Genomic DNA, 17,136 nt, shown 5'->3' on the forward strand with positions numbered 1-17,136 from the left:
ACAAATGGTATATCTTTTTGTAATAAATTAGTCAGAGGCCGAGAAATTTTTAATAAGTCCTTAATGAATCTCCTATAAAAACCGGCGTGACCAAGGAAACTTCTTATACCTTTGATGTACTTGGAACATGGCATCTATTCAATAGCATCAACCTTAGCTTTATCAACTTCAATACCTCTTTCAAAAACTTTATGCCCCAAGACAATACCTTCATTAACCATAAAGTGGCACTTCTCCCAATTCAAGACAAGGTTAGTTTCTTCACATATCTGCAAAACTCGATCAAGATTGCTTAAGCAATCATCAAAAGAGGATCCATAGATGGAAAAATCGTCCATGAAAACCTCACAAATCTTTTCACAAAACTCAGAGAATATAGCCATCATGCATCTTTGAAAGGTAGCAGGTGCATTCCATAAACCAAAAGGCATACGTGTATATGCAAAAGTACCGAAAGGGCAAGTAAAAGTGGTCTTTGATTGATCATCGGCTGACACAGGTATTTGAGAGAAACCAGAATAACCATCTAGAAAGCAAAAGTGTGTATGTTTGGATAATGTTTCTAGAATTTGATCAATAAATGGTAAGGGGTAATGATCTTTTTTAGTAGCCTTATTTAATTTGCGGAGATCAATTACCATCCTATAACCTGTAATAATTCTTTGCGGAATCAATTCATCTTTATCATTAGGAACGATAGTAATACCTCCCTTCTTAGGGACACAATGAACAGGACTTACCCACTGACTATCAACAACGGGATAAATTATACCTGCCTCAAGGAGCTTTAGTATTTCTTTTCTTACCACTTCTTTCATCTTAGGATTCAACCGTCGTTGGTGATCACGAACTGGTTTGGCATCTTTCTCCAAATTTATTTTGTGTTGACATAGTGTGGGACTGATGCCCTTAAGATCATCGAGAGTATACCCAATAGCAGCACGGTGCTTCTTTAGAGTTTTCAATAATCTCTCTTCTTCATGCTCTGAAAGGTTAGCACTAATAATATTAGGATATATCTTTTTATCGTTAAGATAAGCATATTTAAGAGTATCAGGTAACGGTTTAAGCTCAAACACGGGATCACCCTTGGGTGGAGGAGGATCCCCTAGGATTTCGACAGGCAAATTGTGTTTCAGGATGGGTTCCTGTTTAAAGAACACTTCATCTATTTCCCTTCTTTCATTCATAAACATATCATTTTCATGGTCTAGCAAATAGTGTTCTAAAGGATCACTAGGAGGTACGGCAATAAAAGCAAGACCAATAATTTCATGTTTACTACGGAATTCCTCTTCACGGTGTTGTCTACTAAATTTAGAGAAATTAAACTCATGAGACATATCACCCAAACCAATAGTAACGACATCCTTTTCACAGTCTATCTTAGCATTAACAGTGTTCAAGAAGGGTCTACCAACTATAATGGGACAAAAGCTATCTTGTGGGGAACCAAGAACAAGAAAATCAGCAAGATATTTAGTTTTCCCACACAAGACTTCAACTTCTCTAACAATTCCCATTGGTGAAATATTATCTCTATTGGCAAGTTTAATTGTGACATCAATATCTTCTAACCCAGTAGGTGCAATATCATGCATAATTTCTTTGTATAAGTTAATAGGTATAGCACTAGCACTAGCACCCATATCACATAAGCCATGGTAATAATGATCTCCCATTTTAACAGAAATAACAGGCATGCCTACCACATGTCTATGTTTATCTTTAGCACAGGGTTTGGAAATTCTAGCAGTTTCATCACGGAAATGAATAACATGCCCATCAATATTATCAGATAAGAGATCTTTAACAATAGCAATATTAGGTTCAACTTTAACTTGCTCAGGAGGTGTATAGGTTCTAATATTGCTTTTACGGACCACAGTTGAAGCTTTAGCATGATCTTTTATCCTAATAGGAAAAGGTGGTTTCTCAACATAAGCAATAGGAACAATATGATCATTTTAAGTGATAGTCTTTTCTTCAACTTTAATAGGTGCAGCTACTTTTACTTCTATGGGAGGATGATATTTAAACCACTTCTCCCTAGGGAGATCAACATGAGTAGCAAAAGATTCACAGAAAGAAGCTACTATTTCAGAGCCAAGTCCATATTTAGTGTTAAATTTACGGAGAACATCGGTATCCATAAAAGATTTAACACAATCAAACTTAGGTGTCATACCTGACTTCTTACCTTCATTGAGGTCACAATCTTCAGAGTTGCGTTTAATTCTTTCCAATAAATCCCATTTGAATTCAATAGTCTTCATCATAAAAGAGCCAACACAAGAAGTGTCGAGCATGGTGTGATTATCATCAGAAAGCCGAGCATATAAATTTTGAATAATTATTTCTCTTGGAAGCTCATGATTGGGGCATGAATATAACATTGATTTAAGCCTCCCCAAGCTTCAGCGATGCTTTCTCCTTCGCGAGGCTAAAAATCTATCTATTATATAATTAAGACAGAAGTAAAAGAAGCCATCACGTTTATCCACATAGATTAGATAATCCTAGCCACTATTTTCTTATATTAACGGCTCAGATTTAAAATTATAATGTTACATACAGATATTGTTGTAAACTAACAATTAGGCTGTCACGTACACATATTACAAGCACGTAATTGGAGTGCTTCAGATTTGACAAGGTAAAAAAACTAATTTGGAAAGAGCGTTCAGATTTGACAAGGAAAAAAAGCAATTTGGAAGGAGTCAACCAGAGAGAAAACAGCTTGCATTAGCGTACATGCATAGGACTCTCACAACCAGGACAAAGGACAAATGGATACAGCGTGGGAAAACTAGACGGGAAGCACTAGATTTGTATTAGATGCGGCCAGCCAGCCAGCCCAATAAAAAAAATGATACGGCCGGCCATGTGACCTAACAAAGCAAATCCCGTTTGGGCATGCTATGCATGTAACAACTAACAAATGCCATCATTACATGAGAAACCAATGCATGGGTGTATGTTTACTTTCTCCTTCAAAATTTGGACCCATAGTCCAAACTATGCAAACAATATACCCCTTCTGACTAGCGTGACAAGCCGGACATGGCTATGAGAATGAAATTGTCATTCCAATGAAATAAGTAATGATTTTAACTCATATTTTTTGCTTTTTTATATTAAGAAATTGCACTACAAAATAAAAAAATGCTCAACCAGGACTTAAGAAAATCTAATGTTTCTATGACCAGCTCAAGACACCATCGAGAATTCTGAATAATTTTAAGCCATATTAATTGATTCTTCATTATACCAGCTAGTACCTAGAATCGTAATAGCTAGCCTGCGGGTGAGGCGTTTCGGATTTAGAGCTCGATGGAATTCGAAACTTTCCAAAATACTAAAAATAGATACATGAGTACTATATAAATAATCATTTTTTGGGAATGTTAACTAATCTAGACACATGCAAAATTTTCATTATTAAGTAGGTTTTACGTGATCTATATAAAAAACAAAACCATGCACTTTTATAGTGGAGAGTACATATATGTGCTATCGTTACATGATTTTGTTACTTTTTTGTAGATCGCATATAATTTTTTTTTGCCATGAAACTATACAGACAAGTAGTATGCATTCATATCTATGTGTGTATCATTAAAAATAATTGAAACCTAGCCTTTTTATTTTTTTATTTTTTAAACATCAAGTTCCATAGGCTACACGTACATGCATGCATGTGTTTCAAAGATATAATCTTTTTTGTGGGGTATATGCATATTATTAATTTTCTAGATGGAATATATATCATGCATGTGTGTAAGATCCCTTGGCTTTGAAGTACTTGTGCATTTCTTACATAGATGACAAATGCGTTGGACTTTCTATTATAAGCTCCATTTGATTAATAATGCATGGTTATGTAGTGTTCAGGTAGAATTTAGGACATCTGATGCTATAATAAAGGACTACAAAATGAATTTACTCATTTATTTTTTTCTTTTTTGTGATATCTTCTAGCATATGTTTATTTTCACTGACCGGGCCACCCGGATAGTTTGTATGAATACATACAAATAGTTTTTCTAAATGAAAAACAACAGTTACTTAGACTTAGATGGCCAGGCTACACAAACAATTAGAGTGAGATGATATAGTCATGAGTATTTAGAAGCATGCATGGAAGGTTAACAACCAAGATATCGTGCTATCTAGAAACAATATTCACTTCAAATAGTGATGATGCAGATAGAGGAAGACAACATAATATTTACGATTTAATCATTAAAGAAATGGCTTGGCGTGGTAGGAAGCAAACATCAGTGCCATAGACATCGATGACTTTACCATATACTTACTAAAAATATCCCACATGTAGTTTGATCATGTTTTCTTTGGACACGTACACACATTCCAACTAAAATATTATTTGTATTTTAAATGATCTATCAAGGGGAACTGACAATCAACAGTGGAAGAGATAAATATGAACATTGGTATGGAATTATATGGCATTGCATGGAAGAGCGCCGATTTTTTCATGGAACAATTCACAAATAACGCAGTAAAAATGTAATTCCAAAATATTATCTCTTTTCCGGATACGCAAAATTTGGCCTTTTTAATATATCTTAACTGCCGATGGAAAAATAGTGGTGGAGATGTTTTTTGCTAAATATAAATATTAGAGAACGGCACAAAAGATCTGGAAGCATACATATGAATATGAGGATATATGACAGTGTGCTAATAGATAGTGTTGGAACAGATAACAATGTATGGCTGCAAATAATCAATTTTTTCATTTTATCGATAAAAATTCTAAAACAATATTTGATGCAAAGATAAATGAAAATGGATGAAAAGGTAAAACCGCGAAATCTGGAGATTAGTACCAAAGCCAATGGTTTCACATGGTGGGATACATGCATTGGTCCTTTTGATATTTCATTGTGGGACAACCATATCATTTGAAACAACTTTATCAAAAATGTAGCAAAGTTTAACCATATTTATAATACTATATATTTAAGTTATATTTGTTTATATAAATACATATACAGGAATAAATTGAATGGATAAACATACGTAGAGGAAAACCAACAAAATAAATAAAGTTGTAAAGGAAGTCTAGCCGCGCAAATGTGCGGGTCAACCAGCTAGTTATATATATAATTGCGATCACGATGAATAAGATGCATAGGATAAAACTTCTGATGAAATTCCAATTTCAATCGTTTGTAGTTCCATGATCCCATATCATCACATAGCCTGTACCATGTCAATGCGTCTCCCTTCAAAGATAAAGGGAAGACCTTCTTCTTAATAACATCACCGGGTATACCTGCAAGCTTAAACAATCCACAAACTTCATCGACGTATATTAGGTGCTTATCAGGATGCTTTGTTTCGTCTCCTGCAAAAGGATTAGCTAGCAGATTTTCTATCATACCAGAAGGAATCTCAAAGTAGACATTTTTATTTTCAGTAGGTTCAATAGGTTGATGAGCAACTCTTTGCTCTACTGGTCGGGGTGAAGATACCCCGAAAAAGCCCCTCAGAGGGTTACTTTCCGTAGTAACAAGTGACAGTAAATTTCAGCACACTATATAAATTTTTCCTTACCAAATTCCACCTACCAAAGGCGCTTCACTCCCCGGCAACGGCGCCAGAAAAGAGTCTTGATGACCCACACGTATAGGGGATCTATCGTAGTCCTTTCGATAAGTAAGGGTGTCGAATCCAACGAGGAGCAGAAGGAAATGATAAGCAGTTTTCAGCAAGGTATTCTCGGCAAGCACTGAAATTATAGGTAACAGATAGTTTTGTGATAAGATAATTGGTAACAAGCAACAAGTAACAAAAGTAAATAAAGTGCAGTAAGGTGGCCCAATCCTTTTTGCAGCAAAGGACAAGCCTGGACAAACTCTTATATAGAGAAAAGCGCTCCCGGGGACACATGGGAATTATCGTCAAGCTAGGTTTCATCATGATCATATGATTCACGTTCGGTACTTTGATAATCTGATATGTGTGTGGACCGCTGCTTGGGTACTGCCCTAACTTGGACAAGTATCCCACTTATGATTAACCTCTATTGCAAGCATCCGCAACTACAACAAAATTATTAAGGTAAACCTAACCATAGCATGAAACATATGGATCCAAATCAGGCCCTTACGAAGCAACGCATAAACTAGCGTTTAAGCTTCTGTCACTCTAGCAACCCATCATCTACTTATTACTTCCCAATGCCTTCCTCTAGGCCCAAATAATGGTGAAATGTCATGTAGTGGACGTTCACATAACACCACTAGAGGAGAGACAACATACATCTCATAAAAATATCGAACGAATACCAAATTCACATGACTACTAATAGCAAGACTTCTCCCTTGTCCTCAGGAACAAACGTAACTACTCACAAAGCATATTCATGTTCATAATCAGAGGAGTATTAATATGCATAAAGGATCTGAGCGTATGATCTTCCAACAAATAAACCAACTAGCATCAACTACAAGGACTAATCAACACTACTAGCAACCCACAGGTACCAATCCCAGACTTAGAGTCAAGAATTGGATACAAGAGATGAAATAGGGTTTGAGAGGAGATGGTGCTGGTGAAGATATTGATGGATATTGACCCCCTCCCGATGAGAGGATTGTTGGTGATGACGATGGTGATGATTTCCCCCTCCCGGAGGGAAGTGTCCCCGGCAGAACAGCTCTGTTGGAGCCCTAGATTGGATCCGCCAAGGTTCCGCCTCGTGGCGGCCGAGTCTCGTCCCGAAAGCTTGCTTATGATTTTTTCCTCATCGAAAAACTCCATATTGCAGAAGGTGGGCATCGGAGGGCCACCAGGGGAGCCACGGGGCAGGGGGCATCCCCAGGGTGGTAGGGCGCGCCCCCACCTCGTGGTCAGGGTGTGGCCCCCCTCCGGAACTTCTTGCGCTCAGTATTTTTTATATATTCTGAAAATGACTTCCGTGAAGTTTCAGGACTTTTGGAGCTGTGCAGAATAGTTCTTTAATATTTGGTCCTTTTCCAGCCCAGAATCCCAACTGCCGGCATTCTCCCTCTTTATGTAAACCTTGTAAAATAAGAGAGAATAGGCATAATTATTGTGACATAATGTGTAATAACAACCCATAATGCAATAAATATTGATATAAAAGCAGGATGCAAAATGGACATATCATGAGGACAGCTGGCTGGCCCGAAGCAAAAACACAGCCAACAAGGCAGGCCCCTATGAGGCCAAAAACAGCACCGGCAAGCTCCGGCGCAATAGACACAAATGCCGAAGCAATAGCGATAACACCGACGACACCACAGTGAACGCCGGATTCAACGGCTCCATGGAAGAAGAAGTCCAGGAGAAGACGGTGGTACAGAGGCTCTTCGCAGTGATGCCGCGACGGTTCTCCCCCATCATCAGCACGATTGTGCAATGGGGAGACATCTCCAAGATGTCGGTGGCCGAGGCTATGGGGCGTCTTCGGACGTTCGAAGAGAGCGAGTCTGATCACCATGATGACCGTGGCGGCAAGGAAGATCAGTTGCTCCTCATGACACGCACGCTTGAGTCGCTGTTGCAGAAGAAAAAGGGTGCGTCAGGCGCCAGCAGCAGCGGAACAAAAGGAAAAGGGCCTCCTGTCTGTGAGCAGGCTGGACGAGGTGACCGTGGCCACCGCGGAAAGAAGGGCGGCAATGGCAATGGGAAACAAAAGAAGCACCGTAAGTTTGACATTACAAAAGTTAAATGTTTCAACTATGATGTAAATGGTCATTTTGCCTCTGATTGTCCGGAACAGAAGCAAGAGAAAACACATCTAGCAGAAAAAGAAGAAGATGATGATCCAGGACTACTCATGATTGTGGCGTGTGAGGAAGCATGTGACCCCAGCTGAGGTGACAGAGACCGTAATGATGAATGAGGAAAGAGTGGTGCCCAAGTTGATAGGTGAGCAGCAAAAGGACGCCTGGTACTTAGATACAGGGGCAAGTAACCACATGTCAGGCTGTAAGGAGTTGTTCACTGATCTTGATGATGGGGTGAAAGGTACAGTACGTTTTGATGATGGCTCACTAGTTGATATACAGGGAAGATGCAAGGTTATACTTCAGTGCAAAACTGGTGAACATCGTGTGCTGACAAGTGTGTCCTACATTCCTCGCCTAAGAAGCAACATCATCAGTATAGGCCAGCTTGATGAGGTTGGTGTCAAAACAGCAGTTGAGCATGGATACATGGTCGTGTCCGATCAAGCGAAGGTGGTCGCCAAAGTGAAAAGGTCACCAAACCGGTTGTACATACTGCAGGCAACTCGAGCATAGCCGGTGTGTTTGGTGGCAAATTATGGTGAAGCAGAGTGGTTGTGGCATGCACGTTTTGGACATGTAAATTTCAGAACATTGCGTGAGATGTCTCAAAAAAACTTGGTGGAAGGGATGCCACACATAGACCATCTGGAGCAAGTTTGTGATTCCTGCCTTGCTGGGAAGCATCACCGCACCCCCTTTCCAAAGACAGCGATGTACCGAGCGGCAGCTCCACTCGAGCTTGTTCACGCAGATCTTTGCGGCCCAATCTCACCACTGATGCCCGGCAAGCGAAGGTATTTTGTTCTGATAGTCGATGACCTTACTAGGTATATGTGGGTGTCACTGATCAGGAGTAAGGGTTAGGCACTGGATGCTCTCAAGAAATGGCATAATCGTGCAGAAATAGAGACGGGTCGCAAGCTGAAGGCACTGTGAACAGATCGCGGAGGAGAGTTCCACTCAAATGAATTTGGTTCCTACTGTGATAGTCTTGGTGTGAAGCATTTTCTAACGGCACCATATTCGCCCCAGCAGAATGGGGTTGCAGAGAGGAGGAATAGGACCATTGTTGAGATGCCCCGTAGCCTTCTGAAGAACAAAAAATTGCCTGGAATGCTGTGGGGTGAGGCAGTAGCCACTGCTGTATATCTGCTGAATCGGGCGTCCACAAGAAGTGTAAAAGGAATGACGCCGTATGAGGGCTGGTTCAGAAAGAAGCCAAAGGTACACCATTTGCGCACCTTTGGTTGCATCATTCATGTGAAGAATGTTAGTTCTAATCTTGTTACAGGTCAATAGTTCATATCATGCATGCATATTTAGTTAGAGGTTAATTAGTCTGCATGGACCATACACGTGATGGTTGCGTACGTGTGTGTTTTGAGTCGTTGCATGTACGTAGAAATTGTAGCCAGAAGCGTGCTTGTTCACGTTGCGGCGTGTGGGTTTGTTTAGACCACGATCAAGTCGTGGGATGGCACGACATAGGTGGATCATGGAGTTAGTTTCGGCCGAGTGGTCCGGATGTTATCCTTATAATCTCTCAGGTTGTTACGGGAGAAAGAATAAGAAGAGAAAAAAGCAAGAAAAGAGGCAAGTTGTTGCGTCTCGGAAAACTCTGGTACTCCGGTGTTCGTCTGCGCCTCTCTCTCTCGTTCCTCTCCACCGTGTTCGCGTGTCTAGCCTCGCATTTGTTCCAACAATTGGTATACAGAGCTAGGTCACGAGGCGTTTTCGTGGCGGTCATCGAAGGAGTTCGGCAACAGCGGCGATGGGTGATACATCTCCGAAGAGTAGTGATGGGAAGAGCGGCGGCGGCGGGAAGTACACGCTGCCGGCGGCCAGGAAGGCTAATGCAGCGGATGGCAGTGCTGTGGTGCTCGCTACCTCGTCGAGGGCCATGATTGTGCCCGGCCAGTATCTGGTGCTGACGGACACCAAGTACTCGCTGTGGGCCGCGAAGATGAAGGTCCTGATGAAACCGTTGCATGTTTGGTCCGCGATTGAAGGCTCCGGTGAGTATGATCAGGCTGCGGACGAAGGGGCGTTCGCCGCGCTCTCTCAATCCGTTCCGGATCACGTGATGCTGTAGGTTGCGGAGTGCGACACCGCGCGTGAGGCATGGGAGATGATACGGTGTGCACGCCTCAGCGAGGATCGCGTGAGGAAGGCGCATGAACGACAACTGAAGAGACAGTTCGATCGCCTCAACATGGCTGACGGGGAGACGATCCCGGAGTTCGCCAAGAAGCTCATCCCGCTAGTGAGCAAGATCCGCTCCCTCGGCGTCAAACTTGAAGATGAGCCGTGGTGGAGCGTCTCTTCAGCGCCATTCCAGGCCGTTTCATGGACATCGTCAACACCATTGAGCAATGGGGTGATGTCTCAGCGATGAATGTACAAGAGGCGACTGGGCGCCTCACCGTGTTGGAGCAGAACCAGCGCGATCGTCGTCACAGTGGCGGCGATGAAGGCGAGAAGCTGATGCTGGTTTCACGTGCCCAGCTAGACGAGTTGATCCTTAAAGAGAAGAAGAAAGGGGAGGGCTCCAACAGCGGCAACAAGAACGACGACGAAGGGCACAGTGGTGGCCGTGGCGACAAGGAAAAAACCTGCGGCAAGTTTGACAAGTCGAAGATTACCTCCTTTGAGTGCGGGGAGAAAGGGCACTTCAAGTCTGAGTGTGAGGCATGGAAGAAAGAGAAGGCGCTCCTAGCTGCTGCCGACGTCGACGAGCCCGCGCTGCTCATGGCTGTGGCATGTGAGCTTGCACCTGAGGTGGAAGACACCACGAGTGTGGTTGAGCCTACAGAGATGGAGGCAGAGGGCAGCCATGCACTGGGCGGCGACTCCTTCGTGTCCTCTGATGCATCCATGGAGGCTGAGGTCAAGCGGCTGCGTGGTGCGTTGGCCGCTGCTAATGCAAAGATGCATGCCATGTCCGATGAGTACATGACAGTCACGAGCGGAGTTGTTGGTGTACGCAAGCGAGGAGAAGGCCAAGCTTCTAGAGGTGCAGCGCGTGCTCTGCAAGGAGAATGACCTGCTGCATGCCGTCGTGAACAAGACGACGGAAGGCACACGGACAACTGCAACAACGCCAGCTGCAGTAACGCCGGCGGCCATGACGCCGGCCACGAAGACACTCGGCCTGAACAAGCCGGGAGTGCAGCTCGTGGAGAAGGGCCACGTCAAACTTGAGCTATGCATGGATGGATCATCCAATTATGTTGATGCATGGTGGCTTGATAGTTGTGCTAGCAACCACATGACAGGCTCACGTTGCAAATTCAAGGAGATGATTGAAAGCGTCCGTGGCCATGTGAAGCTAGGAGATGGGTCTACAGCTCTGATCGAAGGGAAAGGATCAGTACTTGTTGAGTGCCATGGTCGAGAGCTTTCAGAAGATGGCCATCAAGTAGTGCTGGATCGTATGTTCCTATGGATTAGAGACATGTTTGGCAAGGTGCTGCTAAAGGTGAAAAGATCCCCCAACAGGCTGTACAAGGTGTTGCTGAAGACACCAGGCGGGGCCGGCGGCAAAAGTTTGCTTGGTGTAGGCGGCGGCGACGGCACCGACGTTGAGATGGCATCAAGATCTTCGGTACGCAAGAAATAATGAGTTACAAGATTAGGGAGGTGAATGTTAGTTCTAATCTTGTTACAGGTCAATAGTTCATATCATGCATGCATATTTAGTTAGAGGTTAATTAGTCTGCATGGACCATACACGTGATGGTTGTGTACGTGTGTGTTTTGAGTCGTTGCATGTACGTAGAAATTGTAGCCAGAAGCGTGCTTGTTCACGTTGCGGCGTGTGGGTTTGTTTAGACCACGATCAAGTCGCGGGATGGCACGACATAGGTGGATCGTGGAGTTAGTTTCGGCCGAGTCGTCCGGCTGTTATCCTTGTAATCTCTCAGGTTGTTACGGGAGAAAGAATAAGAAGGGAAAAAAGCAAGAAAAGAGGCAAGTTGTTGCGCCTCGGAAAACTCTGGTGCTCCGGTGTTCGTCTTTGCCTCTCTCTCTCGTTCCTCTCCTCCGTGTTTGCGTGTGTAGCCTCGCATTAGTTCCAACATGAAGAATGTCAATGCTCATTTGAAGAAGCTAGAAGACCGAAGTCAGCCAATGGTGTTTATTTGCTATGAACCAGCATCTAAGGCCTATCATGCAGTTGACCCTGTTTCACGAAGCTTACATGTGAGCAGGCACGTTGTGTTTGAGGAGGAGAAACAGTGGGACTGGCAGGCAACCGAGAATAAGAAAGATGAAGGCAGTAGGAACATCTTCACGGTTTTATGGCCGGAGGTGCGGGCAGTGATGCAAAAGAGGCCTGCCGTGGAACCGAAAATAGCTAAGAGCCCTGCCATGGCGACACACTCAAGCGCAGCAAGCAGCCCTATCGTGTCGACTCCTGTCTCCGCAAGTTTCATAACCCCGACTGCTACAACAAGCCAGACCGCTTCAGGTGCATATAGCAGTCAGATTATATCCGTGGGCTCGCAAGGAAGGCGCCTCCTTGATGAAATCTATGAGGAGACGCACGAGATCCCAACGGAGTATTCAGGATTGTGCTTGTTGGCTGCTGAAGAACCCAACAGTGTAAAAGAAGCTTTGTGCAGTGCAGACTGGAAGAAGGCAATGGAGATGGAGATGAAATCCATCCATGAGAACAAGACATGGGTTCTAACGACACTACCAAAGGGCCAAAAAGCAATAGGCCTCAAATGGGTATTCAAGGTTAAGAAGGATTCAGAGGGGAAGATTGTGAAATACAAAGCCAGATTGGTTGCTAAAGGCTATGCTCAGCGACATGGGGTGGATTTTGACAAAGTATTCACACCTGTAGCTAGAATGGAAACAGTGAGAGTTCTCATTGCTCTAGCAGCTCAGGGGAGGTGGGAAATACATCACATGGATGTCAAATCCACCTTCATACTATGGTGAGCTGGCCGAGGAGGTTTACGTGCAACAACCTCCAGGATTTGTTGAAGGTACTGACGAACATCAGGTGCTGAAGCTAAAAAAACACTCTATGGGCTGCGGCAAGCGCCTAGAGCATGGAACATCAAGTTGCACGAAACACTTGTGTCAATTGGAGTGGTGGAGCAAGGGAGCGGGGTATCCTGGCAGCGTGGGGAGGAAGACGAGCGGCCGGAGCAGGGGAGCGGTGCCGGGGGTAACAGTGGCGATGATGGGGCAGGCGGAAGCGGCGGCACGTCTGGTATCGAGGTGGGGGTGGGGGTTGGGAACTGGGATGGATAACTGATGAGAAAACCGAAGAGATAAGGCGACGGGGTGAGCTCAGGGAAGAACTGAGGAGTCCATGCCACGCCTGGAGGCCCCGCTGATTTTTTTTTCTAACTACGTGCAAGCAGTTTGGATGGACCGGTAAATATCTTCCACTTTTTTTTAGGAGTGCACACATGTGTTTGTTCTCCAAAACTATGCACGCATTGTGGGATTTAGTGATATTATTATTCAAAGGAGTATGCACACACGAGCGAACACACATATGCTTGCATGTCCTATAAAGTAAATATAAAATAAATTGTCTCCAGCCACTATTGTTCTCATTTCATACGAGTGTGTAATAAATCATTGGCGTCAAAACACATTTACGTGTCATGGCAATCGAATCTTTAGTTGATCTCAATTGCGATGAAAAATCATGCATGTACGCAACAGAACATGACTGGCACCCCTAAGAATTCTATTGTTAATTGATTCATTATTTTTATCATCATCAAACTTATCCTCTACATGTCTAGCCTAATTAATGATAAATTAACGTTTGCTTCGCAGTAAAACACACCACTTTTTTCTCCCGTTGCAACGCACGGGCATATTTGCTAGTTACTCTATCATAATAGATAACGACATGAAACTACGTGGTATACATCTAAATGTAAAGACAAGTAAAAAAAGTATCACCCACAAAAAAAAGTAAAACAAAGTAAACCTTAAACAATCAAATAATGTTCAAGAGGTTATTTCATGATATATAGCACTATATACAAGACATATTTAGGGATTAATCAGTACTAGAAGATTACTAATGAAATTAATCCTAAATATGAACAACTAATTGGATAAAATTGGTGTGTTTCTTAAATCAAATTCTCCCTCTAATGGAGTAATATATAATTCCTCAAAACTTACATATATATATATATATTTTAATTTTCTCAATGCTTAACTTGGTATTAGGTAGAACATCATGCAACATTATGTGAAGGTTAATCTCGGAAGCCATGATACTGTTGTTTTAGAAATTTCATTGCATCCTCACTGTCAATTATATAGGTGCAGTTGCAAAAGGGAAGCATTGGATCATGAATTTTTTACATAGATACATATATTGGTTGCTCACAAACAAAAACGGTTAGAATAAACGAAAACACAAAAGTAAATTACAAAGTATAAAAGATTGGTGATATAAACAGCAATGCAATATTTTTACAATTATGTTTCTGATCCCGACAAGCTAAAAGTTACGGATCTGAAATTTCAGTTTCTCTAGGATTTGTTTGATTTCTTACCGAGGACAACATAATAGAAATAATAATATGACTTCGATAATACAATTAGTATTTGTTTGTAACAACTTATAAAAGGGAATAATACAAAATTAGGATGGTGCGTGTGCATGCTCTCGGGCTACTGTGGAAGTTACTACAAAAGGCATCCATATATATTAGAGACATAGACATAGAAAATAACTCATATTTCCATAGTTTTATTTAATCATCTAAACTTATTTAATCATCTAAACTTATTAATTAGGAACAGTCAGCTGCTTGTCACTTTGACCTTGTGTTCCCCTTACCTTATGCGTATATGGTCTCCATGAATGGAAACTAAGATTAAGGTGAATTCATGGGAATTAGGATTTTTGGTCACAAGATTTGATTTTTGTAAATTGTAGTGGCAGTATAGTCAAGTGTGATGTCTCATCACAAACTATCGAGACACCTTGTTGACACTCTTTGATGTTCTTATTTCTGCAACTATGAATGTTTTAATATCATTAGTGGTCAAAGAATAAACACTGATAAAACTAGATACAATTAACAATTTCTTATTTTCAAGAAGATTAGAAAGAGATCAAAGTTTCATCTCCAGGTTCCTCTTTCCTCCCCTGTCCCTATCCTCTAATATTTTGTTAGATTTTCTCTTTTCAAAGGCTTTGTTGGAATTTGTTTCTTCGGTAGGGTGATTACTCCGTGGGGAAATGATATGTTGCAGCCGGGCTTCAAGCTCGCTGGTTGCGACACTTTCCTCTATACAGTGCCTACTGGCCCGGTGCCCTCAACACCATGTTAGTTCCACTATACTCTGATCTTTCTCTTCCATGTTCACAGCAAGTCAAGATTTCACAATTTCAGGTGAGATGTTGTTTCTATTTTTGTTATGTCCGCCTTTGTTATTTTTTGATTAGGGAATAAAATAGACTGGAATTTTGTGGAAGATACATATACTTGAGGTATTGAAATGCAGTCGTAGAAAATAAAATGCAGCCATCAGTCGGTGAATCTTCAGTGATAAGCTCAACTAATGGCTCCAAATTACAAGTGTATAGTCAAAAGTCTATTATTTATAATACGAAGATATCTTGGACCTGAAAATTAGGAAGTTCTAGCATAAAATTGTTCTTGCCATGACAACAACATGTTCTATGTACTTCATTTTGTCTACCTATGAAAATATTTTTACCTTTAGCTCCTTACGAACACTGTTTGCTGCATCTGTATTGCTAATACACGGATCAGTCTCTAAGCCAACATATAAATGCAACTACCGGTAACAGTTTTAAGGCCCAAAGACTATAAAGAATGATGGTTGCTTGTGTTTCACCCTATTCTAGTTTGGCATTGGCACTTCTGCTAAATGTTGCACTTCGTGCTACATATATTGGTCCAGATAACAATAGTACAATCATGCGCAGTTCGGCACGATCCAGTTTGGAGTTTAAGACAGTAAATGAGAATTCCGCACTGGTATTTTTTGGCTGTTGCAAAGATTTCATAATAGATAAAACTAGTTACAAAGTTAGACTACTTCTCAGACAATGGAACTACACAATTTCTTTGTCTTGGTATCTTTTTTCTTGGGGTATGACTTTGTAGCAATCTAGTCAATGATATCATTCAGCTCCTGATTGACAGTATTATTTTAGGTCAAAGAATGATAGATATATTTTTTATTTTATCATCTTGGAAATTTATCTTCCGGCTGTAGGTTTCTCAGTCTTAGGTGTAGCCGAGGTCAAGTGTACTGAAGTCAGGTCATTTTGGGTATACGCTAGCCTGATGTGTTCAATATGGTTCAAAAGAAAGCTTATCAAGAGCCGCCGCGGATAAATCCTCACCTTTTTGTTGTTTCAGCTCCGATAAATTTTGTTACTGTGCTTCCAAGTTGCAAAGGCTAATCGGTTGTAGAATTTCATGTGCTACACTAATCCTTTGGAGATCGTTGTTTCTCTTATGAACAAATCTTAAACTATACAGCAAAAGAAGCCTTGCTGGTAAAGTGTATCGGGTAGTATGTTGCAGTTTTTTCTTGGAATATAGGTATTGTAAATCAATCAAAGAGTTCTGATACATCAGTGCAACTTGGCACACAACACCGGTAGGTCCAGTCAAAATGGTATGCTATAGTTGGAACTACTGAAATAAGTCGCTTGATGCTAGAGTAAATATGATGATTGTTAGAACCTGTCTTCACACAAATCTAGAATTGCAACTACTGAGATAAGTTACTTGATGCTAGAGTAAATATGATGAATTTCAGAACCTCTCTTCACACAAATCTTATGAAACATTTTCAAGTTGATCTATCCATAGGGCACAAAAGAGGACAACAATTATGCTTCTTTTATAGCTGGGTGTATGAAGATGGATACATGCTTTTGTTCTACAAATGTGATGTAATCTTTCTCCAACATAATTAAGATATTTAAGAAAGAAAATTATATTGCTTCTATGATGCCCGTGTTTTCGATTTAGCACAATGAAGCGCATGAAAAACATGCGGCAATGAAAAAATGGTGCAGCAAAGCACGCATGTATCCTCCAGAAGCCAAACTACATGAGAAGATTCAGCATAAGGCTTATGGTGGTGATGAGAACATCATTAGAATTGTCACCACCAAGAGCTAAGCTTAGCTGCTTGTGACGTTCAACCATTATAGTGTGGTAACCTGCTCATTCTGCTCTATTTGTTATGCCTACATTTTCTCTTTCTTACGTGGCAATTCTGTTTCTGAATTTACCCTCAATATTGTTATATCTGTTTTTCTTTTGTGTATATATGTGCAGTATGCTTAGTTATTTTTATTGCATGC

Source organism: Triticum urartu, chromosome 7A (assembly GCF_056163025.1).
Source record: "Triticum urartu cultivar PI428250 chromosome 7A, HENAU_Tu73, whole genome shotgun sequence".
Classification (NCBI taxonomy): domain Eukaryota; kingdom Viridiplantae; phylum Streptophyta; class Magnoliopsida; order Poales; family Poaceae; genus Triticum; species Triticum urartu.